This window comes from Tamandua tetradactyla, chromosome 11 (genome assembly GCF_023851605.1).
Source record: "Tamandua tetradactyla isolate mTamTet1 chromosome 11, mTamTet1.pri, whole genome shotgun sequence".
NCBI classification, from domain to species: domain Eukaryota; kingdom Metazoa; phylum Chordata; class Mammalia; order Pilosa; family Myrmecophagidae; genus Tamandua; species Tamandua tetradactyla.
In genome coordinates, this window is record NC_135337.1 from 57,081,734 (window position 1) to 57,107,021 (window position 25,288).

A 25,288-nucleotide genomic window follows, 5' to 3' on the forward strand; every position below is an offset into this window, starting at 1 on the left:
AAACAAGAAAATGTTTAAAGATGTTTCCCTTTCTTCCTTCCTTCCTTCCTTCTATCCTTCCTTCCTTCTCTCTGTCTTTCCTTTAAAAAAAAAAAAAAAAAAAAAAAAAAAAAAAAGCCAGTCCATTTCTGGTATACTGCATTTCAGCAGCTTTACCAAACTAGAACACTAGGTCCATGGACAAATTATAGAATAACTGAAGGAGTTCATAGGGATTTTAGAGATTATGGAATAATATTTTATTCCCTGATATTTTATCTTTTGTTATCTTGTGCAGCAGAACCTTCTTCCTGCAGATGAAATCCTATGCAAATATTTATACTCAGATTGATGTGAGGAAATGAGACTCTAGGGCTCTGCAGAAAATAGTTTGTAATAGTGGCTTTATTCTAACTGCCTCATTTAATGAAAGAAAAACTGAATCACATGAGGGAAAGTACTTTGTGGTGGAGTGACAGCTTTTTTTTTTTTTTGACCACAGGGATTTTGTTGGTGAGACCTTTTAAAGCCTGAATTTTGAGCAAATCACCACCTTCCCTTTTTATTTTTGCATCAGAATTCCATAAAAATAAGAAAAGATTTAAAATGTAACTCCAACCCTTCCATCTCCCAGCAGAGTCCCAGGAGGTTGACAGCCTCATGGGAAAATATATAAAGCATTTCATTTGGGGAACTAACTAGCTGCCTGCCAAGTCTGATTAAGTAGGAGTGGTAATTGGCCAGAGAGATGGGGCTGAATAAGTGAATTCCTTGAGGGCAGCCAAGAAGCAGAAGTCTCCCCTATGGATCTGTGACACACAGTCTCACCAGGACTGAAATTCATCATCTGGGAGCCAGGACATAAGGAAGTACACATTCGACTCTGGAGAGCTAATGATAAGGTTATTGAGGTGCTTTCTGAAAACCATGAGTGAGTGTGTATGGGAGGGCTGAGAGGACTGAGTTGTATCATGCCCAGGAGGGCTGCAAAAAACAATCGAGGGTTCTGGTGAGAACAGGTAGCCATAAAGCCAAAATTATGTGACCCCTTACCTCTGTAAGGTCCAGAGAAGCATTTTATTTAGGTCTTTTTTCTTGGGACCTAAGGTGGGGTTAGGATGATCGGTAATGTGCACAGGAAGCAGGATGCTACTGGGCAACCAGGTAGAAGCAGAGGTTGTGCTAGTAGCCTGCAGCCCCACACATTTTCAGGGACTAGACTCCATACCTCCAGTCTCCTGCTGTGCTACTTTTTCCTGGCACCCTGGAGAAGAACACCTGGAGAAACAGAAATAGAAGAGGCGCATCCAAGTGAGAGGCTCATAAACTTAAGCTTCCTATAATTTATGGTAAATCTGCCCCTGTACAAATCTTTTCTTGAAGGGTCTTTCCTCGATACTGATCTTCTACCTGGAATTCCCTCCTTCCCCTTTTCTATTTGTTTCCTACACCTGCTCATTGATCCACTCACAGCTAAACTATCAATGCATCTCTGGAAATGCCTACCAGAATTGAGCATGACACTATCTGATATTCTATAGTATTTTATTCATACTTTTAATCAAAATCATACTTTTTAATCAAATCCAAATGATTTTAATCATAATTACAATATTGTAATTGTGTTATTGTTTGTCCATCTACTCCAATAAATTGAGGTGTTATTCAGAACAGGAACTATGTCCAATTAATTTTATAGCTTTTGCCTTCACCACAAATCCTGTCACATAGTCTCTTAACAAGTGATTATTGAATGAACGAATGAATATTCTAGCTCCAAATGTCAGCTCTTCTAAAAGGTTTCCCTAATTCCTTCACACAAGATTAAACCCCTATGTCCACAGTATCTGGCACATATTGAATTTTTAACAAATTGTACTGCAGGAGTTTATGTATAAATTTATCTTACCCACTAGATTATTGGAGTATCAAGATAAAAATCTAGCTCTTAGCTTCTTTTTCTTTCATAATCTAATACAACACATAGTATAGTAGTGATATCTGAATATGCGTTTGATAAGAGAATGAGCTACTTTGTTAAGCTATAGTAATTTTGCATTGGGACTAAGCACTCTACTGGGTACCTTACATGAAGTATTTCACTAATTCTCCCACCCACTCTGTGAAAAAGGATATTATGCCCCTTTTAAAAATAAAGGTGCTGAGGCTTAGTAAATTTATGTAAATATACCATTTACAGAGTCAACAACTAACAGAAACAAGATTCAGATACTAAAAGGCTGAATCCAGAAACCTTCTCTTAACCACTTCACTATACTGCCTTCAAGAAATCAATATTCTGTCGTCTGGGTCACTTTTACTGCTGCTAGTGGTTGTTGATGTGCTTTGTAACTTATTTAAGTCACATATCATAAAATTTCAGTCAGCTAGAAAGCTCAGAGCACCTACTTAATTGAATTTTTTGATTAAATTTTAGTAACCATTCCCCTACCTTAGTAAGTACAAAATACAGAGCACAAGTGAACACTTACTTCTAAATTTAGGACCTTGTAGATTCTCAAGGACACAATTTTGAATCTTATTAATTATTGCTCACAACATGGCAGTAAGAAATCTGGGCAATGTATTTGAATATTAAACAAACTGGAAACAAAATTAAGTGCATTCAGAGGAGGGATGCTGCAGGTTCTGGAAGCTGACACAGGAGGATATACTGAAAGAGCACTGCTTACCCTGGAAATGAAAATACATTGTGCATAGATCAAGTTCATTATGGCATATTGGCATCATTGGCTTACAGAATGTAGCTTTTTTGGTTTTCACTTACTCCTCGCTAATGCCTTTTATCCTTGTGCCCCATTCTCATTGTCCTCCCTAATGGCAGAATTCTACTGTGTTTGATATGTATCTTTTTCTGGTGATGAGCTCTCTTATAAACACATGCAGTTTTTTGTAAATGAATTTTAAATTCACATAAAAGGTATTGTATTAAATTGCTCTCTTTCATTCAGCATTATGCCTTAGCAATGCATCCACACTGCTGTATGTACTAATCTGTTTCTAACTCCTGCATATTTTTCCTTAAGGTTCAACTACTATATTTTACCTCTCTGTCTTCCATGTCCTGGGCCTCTGGGTTTCTTCTAATTCTCTGAGATCACAAATAACCCTGGAATGAACATCCTTTCCCCTGTACTTTATGAACTTTTGTAAGAATTTTTTTTGGCTTGAATGCAGAAGCATGGAGATGTTTAACAGTGTACTTAAATGGCCATCATATAGTCTGCCTGCTTGGTTTACCAATGAATCCATAATGGCCAGAAAAGAAAAAGCATATAGTGGTGCTCAATAAATATTTTTTGAATGGATGAATGAATGAATGAGTATCCTGATCCTTAGGTCTGATATTCTATAGGTGGGAGATAGGTAGTAAAACAAAACAAAAAAGTGATAAGGGCTATACAGAAAAGTAGGACAGGGATGAAGAAAAAGAGTGATGGAAACTGTAGTTTAAATATGGTGGCCCTGGGAGGCCTGTTGAAGATGATATTTGAACAGAGACCTGAAAGAAGTGAGAAAGTGAGTTATGTGGATTCCCAGGGTAAAATATTTTCAGACTAAAGGGAAAGGTATATGGAGAGGCCCTGATACATGAATATTCATAGCATGTTTAAGCAACCCACAATGGTGGAGTTAGATTAGGAAAACAATTAACAACATTGTCAGATCATGCAAGGAGTATAGGACATGGTAAAGATTGGGTTTTATTTTGTGTGATTGGAGGGTTTGAAAAGAGAAGCCTAATCATTCAGTGGGTTTGAAAACAATAGAGAATATGGAGAATAGCCTGTAAGGGAGGTTTAGAGTGGAGCAAGGAGATCAGTTAGGAGGCTAGAACTATTTTTTCATCTGAGACATTTGCATAAGTGGTAATCATGGAGGTGTTAATAAGCAAATGCTATCTGGATATACTATAAAAGGAAAGCTGATTTGTTGTTGGAATTGATGTGAGATATGAATGAAAGAATCAAGTCAAGGAAAACTACAAAATGTGGATCCTAAACAACTGATTATATCGAAATGTCATTTATTACAATGGGGAAGATGCAGGAGGGGTGGGTTTGAAGAGGACATTGGATCAGGAGTTTAATTTTGAATGAATTAAGTACAGATGCCAAGGAGGCAAGTAGACACATGAGTTCGATGTATGGGTGTCAAGGGAAAGGTCTTGGCTTAGAGTAACAGATTTGAAAGCCAAAATCAGCAATATAGGGAAATTTAATTTTTAGGACAGGAGGAAGTCACCTCGGGTGAGAGTATAAAAAGAGGTTGAGTAAAGTGCCCTGGGGGCACCCGAAGGTTTGAAATTGCAAAGGGAAGATTCAACAAAGGAGACTGAAAAAGAACAACCAAAAAAGTATGAGGAAAACTAGCAAAGTATGATATCCAGGAAGCCAAACTAGAAAAGTCAAATGAAATGAGATTTGAAAATTGACTATTGGGTTTGGAGACATGGAGATCATTAGCAATCAAAAGAACAGAAGTGTCAGTTGAAGAATAGAAGGCTGAAGACTATGACAACAGAGAATACGAAGCAGAATGAAGCTCACCAGAGAGAAGTTTACAAGAGACAGTCTTAGTTTTAGCTTGTGATGATATTTCTAACCATGCAGCTTTTGTATGGGTTTCCTGATGCGGTAGTGAGTTCTGATCAAGAGCACAGTTTAGACAACTTATTGTTTCATTCATTAATTCACTTTTTATTCTGAAATTCTGATTTTGCTATTAAGTCAAATTAATAATAATTCCACCTGGAATGGGTGGAGTCACACCTCTGTCTAATCAAAAGTCACAAACACAACTGTGTGTATCACAATTCCGTGGAGATAATATAATCAACTTTCCAGTCTATAATACTGAATCGGGATTAAAAGAAATGGCTGCTTCCACAAGATTGAGTCAGGATTAAAACATGGCTTTTCTGGGGCACGTAGTTTTAAATTAGCACATTTCTCATTGTCTATCTCCACCCCATCCCCTGGTAACCTTTATTCTAGATTCTGACTCTGAGTTTGCTTATTCTAATTATTTCAAATCAATAAAATCATGCAAAATTTGCCCTTTTCTGTCTGGCTTATTTCACTCAATAAGATGTCCACAAGGTTCATCCATGTTGTCTGTATCAGGACTTCATTCATTTTATGGTCGAATAATATTCCATTGTATGTATATACCATATTTTATTCATTCATTCACCAGTTGGTGGGCACTTGGGTTGTTTCTATCTTTTGGCAATTGAGAATAATGCTGCTATGAACACTGTTGTGCAAATATCTGTTCAAGACCATGCTTTCAATTATTTTGGGTATATAGCTAGTAGTGAGAATGCCAATCATTTGGTATTTTTATAGTTAGCTTTCTGAGGACCCAACAAACAGTTTTTCACAGTGGCTGTACCATTTTACATCACCACCAGCAATGAATGAGTGTTCCTATTTCTCCACATCCTCTCCAAGGGTTGTCATTTTCCATTTTATTTTATCAACCCATTTTATTATTTATTTATTTATTTATTGCTTGGGCAGCACTGGGAATTGAACTTCGGTCTCCGGCATGGCAGGAGAGAACTCTACCTGCTGAGCCACCATGCCCCGCCCCAATCCAATTTATTTTAATAGCAGCCATTCTAATAGGTGTGAAATGTATGTCATTGTGGGTTTTATTTGCATTTCCCTGGTAGTATTTTGAGCATTTTGCTTGTGATTTGTGGACATTAGTATATCTTCTTTGGAGAGTTGTCTATTCAGGACTTTTGCCCATTTTTTAATTGGGTTGTTTGTCTTTTTGTTATTAAGTTGAAGGGTTTCTTTATATATTCTGGATATATATTAAGCTTTGTCAGATATGTGGCTTTCAAATATTTTGTTCCATTGTGTAGGTTGTCACTTTACTTTCATGATAAGGATCTTTGCATGTCTATTCAAGTCTTTTATCCGTTTTTAAATTGGGTTGCTTGTTTTGTTGTTGTTAAGTTGAAAGGTTTCTTTTAAGCAAAAGCTTTTAATTTTGATGAAGTTCCATTTATTTTTGCTTTGGTTGCTTGTGCCTTGGTTGTAAAGTTTAAGAAACCATTGCCTGAAAAAAAGTCCTGAATATGCTTTGCTATCTTTTCTTCTAAGAGTTTGATAGTCCTCCTATATTTAGATATTTGATCCATTTTTAGTTTATTTATGTATAAAGGATGAGGTAAGGGTCTTCCTTTTTTTTTTTTTTTGGCAAATGGAGATCCAGTTTTTCCAGCACCATCTGTTGAAGAGACTACTCTTTCCCAATTGAGTGGTCATTGCCCCCTTGTTAAAAATCAATTGGCAATAAATGTGAGGGTTTATTTCTGAGCTCTCAATTCAGTTCCATTGGTCCATATGACTGTACTTGGGCCAGTACCATACTATTTGATTACTTTGACTTTGCAATAAGTTTTAAGGTCTAGAAGTGTGAGTCCTCCAGCTTCATTCTTCTTTTTCAAGATGACTTTGGCTATTTGAGGCTCCCTTACTATTCCATATAAATTTGGTGATTGGTTTTTCCATTTACGCTGAATATGTTGGTAATATTGATTGGGATCATGTTTAATATATAAATTGCTTTGGTAGAATTGACGTCTTAGTCTTCCGACCCATGAACATGGAATGTCCTTCCATTTATTTCAGTTGTCTTTTATTTCTTTTAGCAGCATTTTGTAGTTTTCTGTGTACAGTTCCTTTAAATATTTGGTTAGATTTATTCCCAGATATTTGGCAATTGTAGTTGCTATTGTGGATGGAATATTTTTTCTTTATTTCTTCTTCTGAAAATTCATTGCTTGTGTATATAAACAGTACTGGTTTGTGGGTGTTGGTCTTATCCCCAGACACTTTACTGAATTTATTTATTAGGTCTAGGAGCTTTGCTATGAATCTTTCCAAATTTTTTTAATATAGAGTGTAGAGAACCATGCCATCCTCAACTGCTGAAAGTTTTATTTCTTTCTTTCCAATCTGGGTGGCTTTACTGTCACTTTTTTTTTTCTTTGCTTAATTACTCTGGCTAAAACTTCCAGGATCATGCTTGGAAGTTTGCATCTTTGTCTTGTTCCTGATCTTGCAGGAAAAGCTTTCAGTCTTTTCACCACTATGTAGGATGCTAGCTGTGGGTTTTTTGTATATATCCTTTATCATGTTGAGGATGTTTCTTTCTCTTCTTAAGGTTTTTATCAATCAGAGGTACTGCATCTTGTCAAATGTCTGTTCTGCATCAATTGAAATGATCATGTGTCTTTTTTCCTTCATTGTGTTAATGTGATGTAATACATTAATTGTTTTTGCTATTATGAACCAACCTTACATACCAAGGACAAATCCACTTGATCCTGTGTATGATTCTTTTGATATATTGTTAGATTCAGTTTGCTAGTATTTTGTTGAGGATTTTCATATCTATATTCATAGGGATATTGGTTTGTAGTTGTTTTTTTTTTTTCTTGTGGTATCTTTATTTGGATTTGATATTAAGGTGATTTTTGGCCTCAGAATGAATTAGGAAATGGTCCCTATGTTTCTATTTTTGGAAGAGTTTGAGCAAAATTGGAGTTCATTCTTCTCAGAATGTCTGATAGAATTCCCCTGGGAATCCATCTAGTGCTTGACTTTTCTTTGTTGGGAGGTTGTTGATTACATATATAGTCTCTTCGCTAGTGATTGGTTTGTTGGGCTTTTCTACACTTTCCTTTCTATCTTTATTTTATTTAATAAGCAGCAATATTATGTTCTCATTTTAATGCAGATATAATTATTAGGTTATCAGTCATATTGTATTATTTAGATTTTTTAAATTTTATATCCTCTAAGATATAATAAAATACACACACACACATTAACTACAAATGTGAGAGAAAGAGAAAGTATGGTACCCAACCAAATTTCCACATTTCTGCAATAATTCACTCATTATTTAAATAAAGTTTTAAGAAATGTCACAATGGCATGAGTTTTGAAATTATCTAGAGGCATTTTATTTGATGATCATGATGTGGCACTGGTGATGTAAACAGCAGATAAACAGGTGCTGCCACTTAACAAAATTATGGAAGTGTAATTCTTTTTCCCATGGGAACACACCAATAGTGATGGCAATGATCTTTCATCCATAATTGGAGGACAGCAACATCACACTAAATAGCTTTCATCTGCTGACATTTGACTGTGTTTCTGTACCATTTATCTATCAAAACCTCAATACATTTCTTAATCATGCTGATACTTGGATTAAGCCTAGCTCTTGACTGGCTAGGTCACCTTTTGAATAAGAGCATTACGCTGAAACTCTTTTGGTGCTTTCATGATGCAAAGTTACAGTAGCTTGGAGATACATTTTACAGTCCACACCTACAGCACTTCTAGTCTGCTACATCTCCCATGTTGTGTCTTTCTGTATTGATGTCATAATTTTAAATTTTATTCTTTTACTGCTGATATTCATATTTAATGAAAATGAAGATTCTGCATTGATTTCTTCTTTTTTTGAATCATGGTTAATCATTTTCACATCAAGTAATGATTTGATGATTTTTGTCAGTTCCATTTCATTCATCTGGGTTCTGCCACAAAGTTCTTTATAGCTGACAGTTTCACCACTGCTAAAGGCAAGGAAAACTGCCATTCGGTATGCCATGACCATGGCTACATATGTTTGCCTAAATAGTTCATTTTTACTTTTGCCTGTACAAAAATAATGTGATCATGCAAGTTTCCTTCCACTGAAATACTGGCTGTAAAATAATTCTAATATCTGTGTACTTTTTTCAATTCCTGGAGAACTGCAAATGTAGGTGAAGAAGCCTAAGAAAGAGGCCATGTGCCGACCTATAGAGAATAGAAAAGTCATTCCCAAATCTATTACTGTGTCTTGGTTTTTGATGAAATTGTTGAACTTATTGTTGAAATCAGCACTGACACTCCTATCTGCATACATCTACTGTAGCTTGCTGGTAAACTCATAACCATGAGTTTGCTTCAATTTATTGATCATGGCTTCTTCAGAATCCCTAGACATAGATAAGCCATGAATTAAACATTTTGCCTGCATTCTTGCATAGAACTTTTAAAAACTCCTTATAGTCACTATACTTGAAAACAATAATGAAGCTTGTGAATTTGTCTTCTGTGTCATTTTCACTCATCCCTTTTGCTGTTTTGTTTTAGTCATTTGTCACAGTACTTAGCAAGCAGTTCAGGATCTTTCCAAACAGACCTGGTTCTCTGTAATTTACTACTGACATATAGGCTCTATCCAACATACTCATAAAGCGCTGATCACCATTCAATTCAGTGTTGATAAGTTGAGCAAATTTATCATGTACTTCCAAAACTAACTCCACAAATAGTGTTGGCATATTTTCTTGAGTAAGATTAGTGGTTGCTCTAAGGCCCTCATCATGGATGTGATTTTGCAGCTACTGAAAATTATGGGGTAAACCAGTGATTTGCCATATCATATTTTTTCTCTTGTCAAATGATATTATGACATTCACTTTAGTAGGTGAATTTGAATGTATAGTATTTTTCACATTGAATCTCTTCATCTTTTAACCTACCTAGAACTTTTTCCATATACTGTAAGTAGTTTAATTCTTGTTAACCTAGTTGAAGCTTCTTGTTTGTAATACTCTCCTGTTTCAGTTAGAAAAGGAGACTCAGAGATTTCCTGATAAGACTTTAAGGAGAATTTATTCTTACACTGTTCAACATGAACAAAGAAGTTAATAACTCCATGGATTACTTCCTGGCTTGAGTCTTCTTTTTATTTCTTGGAGCAACATTTGTAAAAGCACAGTCTGAAGTGGTTCAACCACCAATTTCCTCTACACATCCAATGCTAAGTGGTTCATTGATATCTACACCACCGCAGTCACACTGAAGGTCAGTTTCTGTTAATTTATTATTTTTAATAAGCTCTGTGTCAAGATACCTATATAGGCAATCCACATAGTCTGTGTCATTACTATATTCTTCCCACAACCTACAGTACAAAGCAAGTACCTTTTCTTCAGCCTCCAGAACTCTCTTGTACCAATGCTGTATGTGATTTTTGAAAATAAATATTTAGTTTCTGTACAGTCTTTCTCCAAAGGTTTCAGGATAGGCCACACATAAAGCACAGATGTATGAGAAGCAATCATTCCATGTTACTCTTTTTTGTGTATTCCAACATGATAACAGCTTTGATTGTCATTAAAAGTTTGTTTCATGTTTCATGGATATGTATTACTTGTGTCTTAAAAGACGTTGTGCAAGTTTATTGTTGAAATCTCTTCCACTTATCAATACATAGTGTCATCTTTCTTCGGTTGCTGAAGTAAAAAACCCAAGAGTCTTTCTCCACCCAATGCACTGTCATCCAAACAATGAGTTCAATAAATACATATAATACTAAAATATATCTCAAATCTTTTTACTTGTTTGTAATACTCAGCAACCACTCCTCTCCTAAAATCTGCCACAGCTTTCTAACCGGTATCTTCTATGTCTTCTCGAGTTAATGTAGATAGTTTGTGTGTTTTTAAGAATTTGTCCATTTTATCTTTACTAGTGTACAGTTATTCACAGTATCCTCCTCTTGTCTTTTTTATTTCAGCAGAGCGAAGAGAAATGTCCCCCTTTCACTTCTGGATTCTGCTGTTTGTAACGTCTCTTTTTCTTTGTCAATTTAGTCAATGATTTGTCAATTTTACTGATCTTTTTAAAGAACCAACTTTTAACTTTGCTGATTCGCTCTACTATTTTCTTGTTTTCCATTTCATTTATACCCAATCTAATGTTTGTTTTTCCCTTCCTTCTGTTCACTTTGGATTAGGTTTGCTCTTATTTTTCTAGTTCTTCTGTTTTGAGATTAGTTCTCTGATTTGAAGTCTTTCTTCTTTTGTAATGCAAGCATTTAGAGTTATAAATTTCCCTCTCAGTCTTGCCTTAGCTGCATCCCATAAATTTGGGTGTGTTGTATTTTCATAATTCACCAGCCTCAAGAAATTTACTAATTTTGCTTGTAATTTCCTCTTTAACCCACTGGTTATTTAAGAGTTTGTTGTTTAATTTCCACATATTTGTGAGTTTTCCATTTCTCCCTTTATTTTGATTTCTAGCTTCATTCCATTGTGGTCAGAGAATATACATTGTATGATTTCAATATTTTTAAATTTTTTGTGACTTGTTTTGTGACCTAACATATGATCTATTCAGGGGAGTGCTCTATATGCACTTAAGAAGAATCTGTGTTCTGTTTTTGTTGGGCGAAGTGTTCTATATATGTGTGTAAGTTCTAGTCGGTTTAGAGTATTCTTAAAGTCCAATATTATCTTTCTGATCTTCTGACCAGATGTTCTATCCATTATTGAAAGTGGTATATTGAAGTCTCCTACTTTGATGTACAACTGTCATTTTCTTCCATCAAGTTTGTCTGTATTTATTTCATATATTTTTGGACTCTGCTGTTTAGGTGCATATGTATTTATAATTGTTACATTTTCCTTATGAATCATTCTCTTTATTGGTTTATAATGACAATCTTTGTCCCTCATAATTGCTTTTGACTTAAAGTCTATTTTAACTGATATTAGTATGGCCACCTCTACTCTCTTGTCGTTACTACTTTCATGGTATATTTTTTCTATCCTTTCACTTTCAACTTACTTGTATCTTTAAATTTAAGATGAGTCTCTTGCAGACAACATAGAGCTGGCCATGCTATTTATCCATTCTGTCAAACTCTGACCCTTGACAGAAGAGTTTAATTCATTTACATTTAAAGCCACTGCTGATAATGGAGGGATATTTTCTGCCATTTTGCTTTTTAACCTTTGCATGTCTTAGACCTCTCTATCTGGATATGATTTTCATCTATTTTCTTCTGGTTACCATGGGATTAAAATTTAACATTCTAAATATATAACAATAGTATTTGGCTTGATAACAATTTAACTTCAATAACATGCACATATGGTATTACTATACTTCTTCCCCCACTTTTTTTCGTACTTGTTACTACTTATATCTTTGTACATTGTATGTTAAAAACCATAGATTTATCATTACTTTTTATGCATTTGCATTTTAGCTTCTGTAGAAGTAAGAAGTGGAGTTACATACCAAACAGTTAACTACAATAATACTACATTTATAATTACTCAAATGGTTACCTTTACCAGAGATTTCATTTATTTATGCTACTTTAAACCATTGTCTAATGTCCTTTCCTTTCAGTCTGAAGAACTTCTGTTAGCATTGCTTGTAGAGCAGGTCTAGAGGCGATGAACTTCCTCAGCTTTTTTTTATGTAGGAATGTCTTAATCTCTCCCTTGATATTTTTTTTGTATGTTTCTCCCTGTATATATGTATTTCTATATCTATACATACACACACACACAGAGGCAAATATGTGATATGTATATCATAGGGAATTTTGCTCATCATTTTTTTAAGGGGGGTGGGGGGTGTGCATGGGCCAGGATTCAACCCTGGGTCTCCCACATGATAGGTGTGAATCCTACCACTGAACCACCCATGCACCCCATTCCTGCCTCATTTTTGAAAGGAAATCCTACTGGATACAAAATTCTTAGCTGGTAACTGTTTTCTTTCATCACTTGAAGTATTTCAACCCAATGCCTTCTTGCCTCCATGGTTTCTGATGAGAAATGGACAGTCAATCTATTTGGGACTCCCTTGTATATAACATGTTGCTTTCCCTTATATCTTTCAGAACTCTCTCCTTGTCCTTTACAATTGATAGTGTGTTCAATATTTAACAAGGCATATTTTTCTTTGTTTTTCCTTTTATGTGTTCTCTAGATTTCTTGAATATGCCTATTCACATCTTTTGTGAAGCTTGAGAAGTTCTCCATCATTATTTCTTTGAATATTCCTTTCCACTCCTTTCTCTCTTTCTCCTTCTTCTGAAACACCCATAATGCCTATATTGACACACTTGTTCATATCCTAGAGATGTCTTAAGCTATTTTGCTTTTTATAATTCTTTTTTTCTGCTCCTTAGCCTGACTCATTTCAAGTGTTGTTACCGACCATTTATGAGGCAGACCCTTCAAAACAGGTCTCCTGTCCAGTGTCGCTCACATCAGTAGAATGACAACAGATTCAGTAATGCAGAGTAGAACTTTATTCTTTGACCAAAGAATGGAGAAGGGTGGACCCAGGTCCTAACGGTGACTTCTCCCTGAAGGTAGGTAAGCATGGCTCGTTTATAGGGGGTCTGGGAATGCACACACAAGAATCTGGTACAAGTGGGCTAGGAGATTTCCACAGAATTGGGTTTGAGCATGTGCTCTGTTCATGCTAAAACAGATTTCTACATAAACACGTGTTCAGAAAATGGAATCTGAATCCTACGCAGAGGTGGATAATTTACTATTATATGAGCAAATGTGAAGTAAAGTCAGTGTAGGAGTTAAGCGTGCATGAGCCAGGAAGGGGACTTCCCTACTTGTGGCAAGGCAGGAACTTATGGTTAGCATCGAAATGGGTCCTTGCTCTTTCATTGGCTTTGTGGTTCACTTTGGGGTGGACAGTGGCTGCAGGAGCTGCAGTTTGATAACAGCTTCTTTGCAGGTGTTTGCAGTTATATTCTTTGAAAATAAGCACAACTCAAGCAGAAACAGAAGTTACATGGAAGTTTTTATTAGCAACCCTCTGGGTCAGACTTCATCCTGGTGCAGTGTCTTGTCTTTGAATTCACTGATTCCTCTCCTGCCAGCTCCGATCTGCTCTTGAACCTCTTGTGGGTGTTTTTCACTTCAGTTATTGTGATCTTCAACTCTAGCAGTTCTATTTGCTTCCTTTCTAAAATTTCTGTTTCTCATATTGCTCATTCATTGTTTTCCTGATATCATTTAGTTCTTTCTCTTTGTTTCCTTTCATATCCTTCAGCATATTTAACACCATTTTTTTAAAAGGCTTCATTAAGTGTATCCACATTATAATCTTCATTATGGACTTTTTTTCCTCTTTGTATGAATGGTCCTTCATTTCCTGTTTCTTTGCCCTGTACTCTTTTCTTGCACACTGTACATTTTAATATTTAAAAGTTTTGACTCTGGAATTCATCCCTGAGATGTCTGTTTATGGATTTTGTAAATAGTTGGTGATCAGAGATTTTCTTGAACTTCAGCCCTCCTATCTGGAAGGTCTGCCCAAAGTGAATGTTGTGTGTAGGTTTTCCCCTGTCTTTCTTGTTTTGGACTTTTGATTGTTAGTTTGTTTGCATTTCCCCAGTTGAAAGGAGTTTGACTGTCCCTCTGTTTCCCAGGAGACAGACCTCCCACTCCCCAATCTTTAAAGTGAGCAAGCTGAGTCCCAGTCTTTCTGCCTCTGTAGTCACATATTTTGTTCATAGTTTCAAGCTGCTTTTGTCTGGAGGGTATATTTGGGAGAGGACTTTCCCAAAACACTCTTTCCCAGCCAAAACAGGTCCAGGGACCCATAAGGATGCACAGACCAGCTCCACAGTGCCCTGGGGAGGGGATCAGGAAGGGCACCAAGAGCTTGTTGCATGGCTCCCCAAAGCTAAGCTTTTTTGCTCTGCCCAGCAAATTCACCCTTTCAACTATGTAACCCCCTCAGCCCTGAGAAATCACAGCATCTTTAAGTTTCCACTGCTGTCACCTTTCCCCTGGACAGTTTGAAACAATGATGGCTGCCGCTTTGTCTGGGCTGGGTTGAAACAATGGTTGCCCTCAGCACTGGGCTCTCCATGATCCAAAGTTGTGAAATCAAAAGTGATGATCCGTGACTGGCCATCCCCACCCATGGTCTTGAAGAAGAGGATTTTTATGTCCCTTTCTGATGCCAGCAAGCTGCCCAGGAGCTAGACCCAATGGCAGCCTTCCCAAATTGTACAGGATGGGCACTGTTAGCTGCAGCTTGGAGAGAGCAATTTACTTCTTTATCATAAGTTTTCAGCCTCTTCATCCTGCTCTTATTCAGATTCTGTACAGTGTTCTTCTGGCCTCATTGTTTCAGACACAGCTCCTGCCTGTCTAATAGTTGTTCTGGTGGAAGGTTTGAATCCTAGAGCTCCCTACACCAACATATTCACACAATCCCCTGGTTAATTGGGTTCTGATTAATTATTTTACCTTGTGGGGAAAATGGAATTTCAAAGGCCTCTCATGAACCATTATGGTAACCCCATGCTGGTGCATTTTAAGTTTGATAAGGTGAATTTTTAACTCATTTTGTGCTATCCAGATGCCAAAATTTCATTCTATCAAAAGAAAGGTTTGCTGTTATATTTCTTCAAAAAATATGAGCTCGAGAGCATTATCTATGCCAATGCGTTAAGTAGTAATTCAAAATTAGAACAATTGGGCGGGCCACGGTGGCTCAGCAGGTAAGAATGCTTGCCTGCCATGCCCGAGGACCCAGGTTCGATTCCCAGTGCCTGCCCATGTAAAAAAAAAAAATTAGAACAACTTCCAAATGGTTTGTTCAGTCTAATAAACCATGTTTGTAAGCATCAAATCCCTTAGAAGCAGGAGAGGAGATCTGAGATACCCCTGTGGTTTGGCTCTCCAGGGTTCACTTATGTGTATGCCAGCAATGCCTCCAGAGGTCATGGAACAATGATGCTGTTCCCTCCCAGAATTAACCTCTTTTAGGGGATTTTTTTACTGTTTATCAAAGAGGAATACTCTCCTTGCCTCAGTGGATCCAACCAGCTACAAAATTTCTCTAATATCATCACATGCTACTCCTGGCCAAACATACGATAATAATGAAAATAATAACAATTCCAAAATTTTAAATATCACTTTATATTTGCACTTTCACAAATATTGTATGGGGCAGGCCTAAAAAAGATAGAATTAAGGGAGTATACTGGTACCCAAACTAAGAAACTTAGATTTGAAATTAGAAGACATTTCAAACTTTTCTAGCCCTAATTTTCTCCCTCTGAAATTCTGGAGAGTGCTTTTATAGTTCTCTAACGTGAAAGGTATATATTGATCATGTCATTCAGTGTCATCTCATATCCCCTTTTATCTTAGATCATTGCACATTCCTTTTATGATGTGGGTATTGCTAGAGAGTCTGACCTGCGATTCTAAAAATTTAAGTACTCTTGGTGGTGGTAGCTTGTTAGGAAGAACATCTATAGATTTAACAAATATTCATGGTAGCTGGGCATCAGTGCATGTATAGGATGTTGGAATTGCTGATTGATCCTCATCTAAAGGCCTACAATGTCACTAACTTAAATATGCAAGCAAGTTCCTCCACCTCTGCTGCTAAATCCACAGGACTCCAGTGATTTGTTCTGGGATATAAATCATTGGGTTATAGACGAGAGGCTTAACTAAGGGAGGGAAGATGAATATTGTTAAAATATGAGGTACCCCAGAGGACCTTTAACTTATGTCCATAGTTACCATGGTTGATTCTTCAGGGCTGAGCCCCAGATATTGTATCACCTATTTGAATTATTTATGGCATCCATAAAATCTTAAGAATATTTAAGCCAAACAGGTCTCTGAAATCCTATAGAGACCACAATTATAAGAAGGATGGAAATAAAGATGTTCACATGCCAGTAAAACCTTATTTTATTTAACAGAAGTTTATTACTTAGAACAAGAACTATTGTCACTACCTTTGACTATCCTCTTATAACAGTTTTCTTTCCCTGAGCAGATTGGCAAAGGAGACACTAACAGAGAGTGATGAATTAAAGCATTTTATGTTTAGCGTTGTCTTTTGTTTTCTTTGTATGCTGTGGCGGGGGTCACATTCATTCTTTTTTCCATGTGAGTATCCCCTTATTGCATCACCTTTGTTGAATTTCTTGTATTTGTTTGGTTTTTCACTGTTGTTTGTTTGTTTTGGGGAAGTGCATGGGCCAGGAATTGAACCGGGGTCTCCCGCATGGCAGGCGGGAATTCTGCCACTGAATCACCCCCCCACCCCGCAGCATTGCCGTCATGGTGGTGGAAGGATGTTCAAAACTGGACTTGGGTGTCAGAAATCTCAGTTTTAATCCAGATTTACTACTTATCAGGTGAATAATGTATTTACCTACTTATGAAATATTTCTTTAAACCAAGCCTCAGTTTTTATAACTATAAAATGAGGACAATGGTGAGACAAAATATTTGTAGAACATCTAGCACAGTGATGAGTATATAATCGATATTCAGCACTAATTGCTGTCCTTATTCTTTTCTTCTTTCTGTTTAGATAACTTTTTTTAGAGATCCAATGAGGGAAAAAACAGCCACAGATTCCAGGAGGACTGAGAAGGACAAAGAAAAATCGGCTATGACCAAATTTCACACTCAGAAAGTCTATTGATAGGAAATAAACTTAAGCATTATTCAATCTAAACACAATCATTCTAAGGATGCCTATATATCAAAATCTACTCATTTATAACTATGCTTCTAGGCAGAGCCAGGCTCCAAACCACATAAATGGATTAGACTATCCTCTGCGTGCCTGCAATGAAATGATAAAAACAATTACAAAGATTTGTTTTTTTAAAGTTATGTAATGCGCTATAAAGTTGTTTTTACTTGTGTTATTTTACAGAATATTCATAAGAAGTCTTTGGAGTTGTCAAGGTAAATAATGTCAATATCTGCATTTAAATGAATGAACCCATTCTTAAAGATTTAAATTATTTAGCCATCTATAAGCATTAGAACCAAGATCTAAATTCTATATGCAAATCTTATCTTTTTCACTTTGCTGAGTTGCATTAGTCAATTAAATCTCCTAAGACTTTTTTCCCACATAAATTTCTGTTAAGTTAGGGTTCCCTCATTCAGAATTTATGCATACAATTTTGAACCTAAGTGTAAAATTTAATGTGTATCTCATCCAAATTTTATCTTCATAATTTTGAATATCATTGTAGTCTAGGACTCTCTTTGATTCTTTTGTCCCAAATATCTTTTATCCTCCCCAGATTTTTGTCATCTACAAATTTGACAAGCCTGTCTGCTAAACCTTCAACCAGTGATTGAAAAGTGTTATCTGTTCGGGCAGATATGTGAACATAATTTGGTAGTGACATTTAAGAAATACTTTTTGTTTGACATCATCTATTAATCTACATGGAATATAGTTAAGTAATGAAATCATGGGTTTTGGTGTCAAGAGACACAGATTTTAATCCCAGATCCAGCGTCTATAATGTGACTTTGAGGGAAGAAATTCACTTGTTTAAATTTTAAGGTCTTTCATCTGTGTAACGGTGATAATAATGACATCTTCTTAAAGATTTTCTGAGGAATAAATGAAAGGATACTATAGCATCATGACTACCACATAATTAACTTTTAACAACTAAGTATTTTTTATTTTTCTATTTTAGTTTTATTAGAGAAGTTGTAAATTTACAAGAAAATCATGCAAAAAATACAAAGATCCCATATCCCCACTATTAACATTTTGCATTACCATAGTACCTTTATTACAATTGAGGAAAGAATAGGATTATAATTATACTACCTTAGGGTACACTGTTTGTGTTATGCACTCCTATGATTGAATAATTTTTTTAAAATTTTTATTCTAATAACATATATACAACCTAAAATTTCTCCTTTTAACCACATTCATATATATAATTCAGTGATGTTAACTATATTCACAATTTTGAGCTACCATCATCACCATCCATTGCTAAAACATTTCCGTAATTCCAAATAGAACCCTGTATATTTTAAGCCTTAACTTCCCATTCCCTACTCTCATCCCATCCCCTGGTAACCCATATTCTAGATTCTGACTCTATAAGTTTGCTTATTCTAATTATTTCAAATCAGTGAGATCATACAATATTTGTCCTTTTGGGTCTTATTTCACTCAAAATGATGTCTCCAAGATTCATCCATATTGTTGCATATATCAGGACTTCATTCCTTTTTTATGGCTGAATATTATTCCATTCTGTGTATTTACCACATTTTATTGATGCATCACTGAGTTGCTTCCATCTTTTGGCAATTGTGAATAATGCTGCTATGCACACTGGTATGCAAATATCTGTTCAATTCACTGCCTTCAATTATGTTGGGTATAAACCTAGTAGGGATTGCTGGGTCATATGGATATCTATATTTAGCTTTTGGAGGAACTACCAAACTGTCTTCCACAGTGGCTTCACCGTTTTACCTTGCCGTCAGCAATGGATGAGTGTGCCTATTTTTCTGTATGCTTTCCAACACTTGTTATTTTCTGTCTTATTTTAATAGCATCCATTCCAATATGTGTGAAACAGTAGTCATTGTGATTTTGATTTGCATTTCCCTAATAGCTAATGATGTTGAATATATTTTCATGTGCTTTCTGGCCATTTGTATATCTTCTTTGGAGAGAAGTCTATTCAAATATTTTGCTTATTTTTTGTTAGGGTTGTCTGCTGGTTTGAAAGGATGTATGTACCCTAGAAAAGCCATGTTTTAATCCTAATCCAATTTTGTAAAGGCAGCCATTTCTTCTAAACTCTATTCAGTACTGTATATTTAAAACTGTAATTAAATCAATTCCCTGTAGATGTGACTCAATCAAGAGTGGTTGTTAAGTTGGATTAGGTGGAGATGTGTCTCCACCCATTTGAGTGGGTCTTGATTAGTTTACTCAATCCTATAAAAGAGAATGACAAGAGAGAAAGCCAGGAGATCCTGAGAGAGCAGAGAATGACATAACCATGAGAAGCAGAGTCCACCACCCTTGAAGATGAAGAAGGAAAATGCCTTCCAGGGAGCTTCATGAAACAGGAAGCCAGGAGAGAAAGCTAGCAGATGATGCTGTGTTTGCCATTTGCCTTTCCACTCGAGAGAGAAACCCTGAACTTCATTGGCCTTCTTGAACCAAGGTATCTTTCCCTGAATGCCTTAGATTGGACATTTCTATAGACTTGTTTTAATTGGGACATTTTCTAAGCCTTAGAACTGTAAATTTCCAATTTATTAAATTCCCCCTTTTAAAAACCATTCCAGTTCTGGTATATTCCATTCCAGCAGCTAGCAAACTAGAACAGGTTGTCTTTTTGTTGTTAAGGTGAAGGATTTATTTATTCTAACTCTTAAATCTTTATCCAATATATGATTTTCAAATGTTTTGCCCCATTGTGTAGGTTGTCATTTTACTTTCATGAGAATGTCCTTTGAGACTCAGAAGTTTCTAATTTTGAGGAGGTTCCATTAATGTATTTTTTGTTTTGTTGTTTATGCTTTGCTTGTAAAGTCTAAGAAACCATTTGCTAACACAAGTTTCTGAAAATGCTTCCACTACATTCTCTTCTAGGAGTTTGACAGTTCTACCTCTTATATTTAGGTCTATTTCAAGTTTATTTTTGTATAGGGTGTGAGGGTGAAGTAAGAGTCCTCCATTTTTTTTGCAAATGGAGATCCAGTTTTCTCAGCACCATTTGTTGAAGAAACTTTTTTTCCAATTGGGTGGTCTTTGCCCCCTTGACAAAAATCAGTTGGCAGTAAATGTGAGAGTTGATTTCTGAGCCCTCAATTTAATTCCATTGGTCTGTATGTCTGTCCTTGTGCCAGTACAGGTAGCCTAGTTTTGAATTCAGGTAACCATGTTATATCGTAGCATATATCTCACTCATAACAGAGAAGGCTTTGGTAAACCTGGAGATGTGTCACCTAATCCCTTCAAGGAAGACCTTGCTGGACAGCTGCAGGGAGACCTGCCAAGAGAGTGCTGCTTTTGGCTTGTAGCCTTAGCTGCAAAGCCATCTTGCCCCAGGTTGTGCCCTGCATGAAGAGGTAGAATGTAAGGAACAGAGAGTTGAAAAGGCCAGCCATGTGGTCCACTGTGAGAAAACTCTCACAGACAATCCTCTCTCTAGAGCTCCTGACAACCTGGCAGAAGCTTTGTAGGGCCTGCATCACAGTTTGACTTCTCTCTCTCCCCAGTCTTGATTTCTCTCACTTTTGTTCACTTGTGTTGATTTCTACTTCTTGTACCTCAAACTCTGTTTCAGTATCTGCTTCTAGAAACCCCACCCGGTGACAGAGAGTATTGCCAAATGTGCAGCTGCAATCAAGTTACATTATATTGTGCCTGCCCTATAGTTCAGTTTCTCCTGTCAAAATCAATAAAGAAACAAAGAACAGTAGTTTTGTTTAATGTTATTAGTAGTAAGAATTTCTATCCCTTTTGGTTACCTGTGAGTGGCCACTTTTTATTCTAAGAGCTAACATTGTACTTGTTGAACAAAGTGTAATAATTTCTTATAACCTCCCTCTCCTTTCCATCCTCCCTCTCCCTGTTCAAGTTTATACCTTTATCTTCTGTGTGAGGTGGCCCACCTTCCAGCATTTGTTTTCTTGAATAACCCCCTTCTCTTGTGGGACCTGATGACTTGCTTCCAATTAACCGAATAAGGCAAAATTGAAGGGATGTCAATTCAGAGATTAGGTTACAAAAAGATTGTGGCTTCTCTCTTGGGCACCATGTATTTCTCACTCATTTTCTCATTTCTGAGGAAATCCAGCTGCTATGTCATGAGCTGACCTACAGAGATGCTCACTTGACTTGATATCTCCAGCCAACAGTCACCAATGATATGAAGCTTGCAAACAGCCATGTGAGTGAACTTGGAAGCAGATCCTTTCCAGGTTGAGCCTTAAGATGACTGCAGCCACTACTTATATCTTAATTGCTGTCTCATTAGAGACTTGAGCCAGAGGCACCCAACAAAGATATACAAAAATTCCTAACTCAGAAACTATGAGATAATAATTGTTTGCTGTTTTAAACCAGAAGTTTGGGTGTAATCTGTTATCTGGCAATAGATAACTAATAATTGATCTCTCACCACGTTATTGAAGTAGCCCTCTAACACTATTCTGTCCGTAGACTGTCCCTAGCCCAGCCTTCATATGATGCCATAACTATTTTGACACAGATCAAAACATGTTATTTTCTAAATATAATAAATATTTAATAATTCCTTATTGTCTCTTGACAAAAGTTCAGATTATTAGCATGGTATTTGAGGTTCTTCAGAATCTGCTCTCAATCTATATTTCATTATGTCCTTTAAAAATCCTTCTATGCTCCAACCAAAACAAAACAACTTTCCATAATTTTCATTTCATTCTATATTCTCATATCAAAGTTCTCATTCTGTATATTATTCCAAAATCCTCATGCTATGTTCTCAATTATTTCTTCACTCTTCAAGGAAAACTTCCAATGCTATCTTCTCAACAAATTTTCCCCAATCAACTCCAATGAATGAATCTCCTCTCCACTCTGAGCATCTCCTACTCATTAATTGTATTTCAACTACAGCATCGATTTTAGTATGCTTTATATTACAGTCTAGAGTTCCCATAAAAACTTTACCCATGTGAAGACGCGCTCTAAAGAGACCAACACTGTCCTAATCATTTCTTTTTACCTCCATATTCCCAATAGGTTACTTTGGTCATGGTAGAGGCACAACACTAAGTTGATCAAGTTAATTCTAAAATTACCTTGGAAATAGATTTGTCTACTTATGGTTTATTCTTTGCTCTCAGGAATAAAATGCTATGATATTTCATAGCTTACCCACTTCATACCCAAATTTGAGCTTCTTCTCCCTCTGTTAATCATAATAGGATTTAATTTTCCATTCCACTCAACCTAGAGGCTCAGAAAGGTCAACTAGAAAGAAGAGAGGAATATAGAACAAAAACAGACGATCACAGCAAAGGACGACTTTTTTTTAGCCAATTCTTTCTCAGGATAGTGATGGAAAGAATTATATCTAATGTAAGAACATATATCATCAGGGTCAAGGCTTTTAAATTCATATCCTTCGGCCTCAATTTCTTCAACTGGAAAATGAAAACAATCAACCACATAAGTTTGTGAAGGTGAGATGAGATAGCCTGGGTAAGACATTCCACCATCATGGGTGTTCTTTCACTTCACTTCCTTGCATGGTCCTGGAACTTCATTTCATTTCCAATTGCTTGAAATTCTGTTCAATAAAAACAAAGGAGTTTCAGAAATAGGCGAGAAATAAAAGAGAAGAAAAGAAAGTTTCTGGGGATGTGGAGAGGAAGCAGGGGCAGGGAAAGAAAGAAAACATTATAAAGAATTTACATATTTTTAGGGTCATTTATTCATTTTACTTTTCCCCACATGGCATGAGACTCTTCATTAATAAAGAGAATCACCCCATTAATGATTACATATAGAGAAGTTCCGTAAAGTTTAAGTAAATTCGCAAACCTTTGTTATCACCTGCTACAGTTTTGGGAAAAATCATTGTCGTTTTTTCTTTTAATCTGGAATGCTGTGTTCAATTCTGCCAGCCACTCTCTTTGACCTTACGGAGACCTTAAACCAATGCACAGCACATCATTGGTTTCTTTAGTGTTGTTTCCAAGCTTTATATTTTAAGTGACAACCTGAGCAATGTTGCAAGTGTAGTTATGTGATGATTTAAGTGCATGAATTATCAGTTTTTAGTTACTGATTTGAGAAATATAAAGCTAGAACTATAGAAAATCTATATAAGTCTAGAAAACTATATTGGTATAGTTTTAGGTCCTCCAAATCATCCTATTCTGATTTTTCTGGTGCACATCAGGTTTTAGTATTAAATTATGGCTCTTTTTATACTCTAACATAAGCTTTTTTTTTTCATCATCAAATAGATGTATTTAAATGGCACATTCCACACTTTCTAAAAATTGAAAACTCAGAGAAATATGCTATTTGAAGAATCATAAAATAGACGTTGTTTAAAACTCATTTTTTTCTTGCCACAATCACAAAATCTTCAAGATGATCATGGGGAAATATATTCTACCTCATAAATGAAATAGCATACTTACCCCTTTTTATGGATGACAAGATTAAACAATTTATAACCCAGAAACAGATATTTCATGGAGGTCTTGGGAAAGGAGCTGTAACTTCCAAAGCTAAACCCATTACATTTCATTAAGATACATCATAAACTGGCGCTATCTTATCTCTAAGAGGACGAATACTGTCAGGCAGTTTTCCAAGCTTCCGGCTGATACCACCTAAAGTCCTATGGAAGAGGAGCTAGGCTGAGATGGATCATTCAGAGGAAAGCAATGAATTCTAGGGTCCAAGAAGAAACTCATCAAATACATGGAAGGCAATGGAATAATATGGACTTCATAAGGGAAACAAATAGCTTCCAGGAATGAGCAATTATTCCACTGATCCTCTATACTCTAGCAGTACAATTTTGGCCACGTTTTCTGAATAGTTTGATTCTCTATAATTTTTATTCCTAACTCATATCCTTTACTTCTAGGAGAGAAATGTAAATATTTCATTAAGTTATATATTCAGAAGGTACATATAATAGGGACATACCTATTAAAATATTGAAATACTTCTTTACTGCTTTATAAAAAGCCCCTACTCTGAAACCTCAGAGTACCCTCCCCCACCATGGCTACTGAGACTCCATCCCCAGGAACCCCAGAACTTCCCACGTTATGTGCCAGGGTTAATACCTGGCATCAGAATAGACCCCCAGGCCCCTGCTTCAGTGCTGTAACCGGTGTCCTTTCTGAATGATTCTTGGCTTTAAATGTTTTTACATTAATTGAATATTAGTCCTGCTTAAAGAGTCACAAAAGTTAATGGAAATGAATTGAGTGGGTGTAATACAATAGAAAGTGGTCAGAAATGTGGAATATAGAAGAGCACACCTAAAGGAAGCAGGTGCTAAGTGGCCATGGTAGATTGTTAACTACCTGCTGTTACTATATCATGTAGGTACTAACTTCTGATTTCTCAACAGAAGCCAGAGATTGGGACTTCAAAGAGAAACCTCCAAATTTCTTCTTGTTGGTAACTAAATGCAGATACTTGCAAAATACTGTGTGGGCCAAACCAAACCAGATATGGCTGGTGAACCATAAACTTGCCATCTCTGCTTTAAGCTTCAAGGAATTTCCTTAGCGTTATCAGAACTTCTTCATCTGCCATCCTTGAAGCAAGCCATAGGCGAAAATATGGCACTCTGAATTATATCATGATAAATAATTTTAAACTGGCACTTTGAAATAACCAAGTTCATTTCATAATTATGAATCCCCTTTTTAATGATATTTTAGGTTTCACCAAGTGGTATAAAATGCAGTGTCTCAGATTTTCCTCACAGGAAGAGTGGATATTCTTTTCATTTTTACAGATGAGGAAAATGGTTCCAGAAAGATTAAGGAATATCACTCAAGTATATGGCAGGGCTGGGATTTGAACTGAGCATCAGTGTATTGTGTCTCCATCTTCTT

General features: G+C 36.2%; 1 pseudogene; it reads right to left on the bottom strand.

Moving 5' to 3' along the window:
* Nucleotides 1–8,144: 8,144 nt before the first annotated feature.
* Nucleotides 8,145–25,288, bottom strand: part of LOC143649133 (cullin-2 pseudogene) — a 42,900-nt pseudogene continuing 25,756 nt past the window's right edge.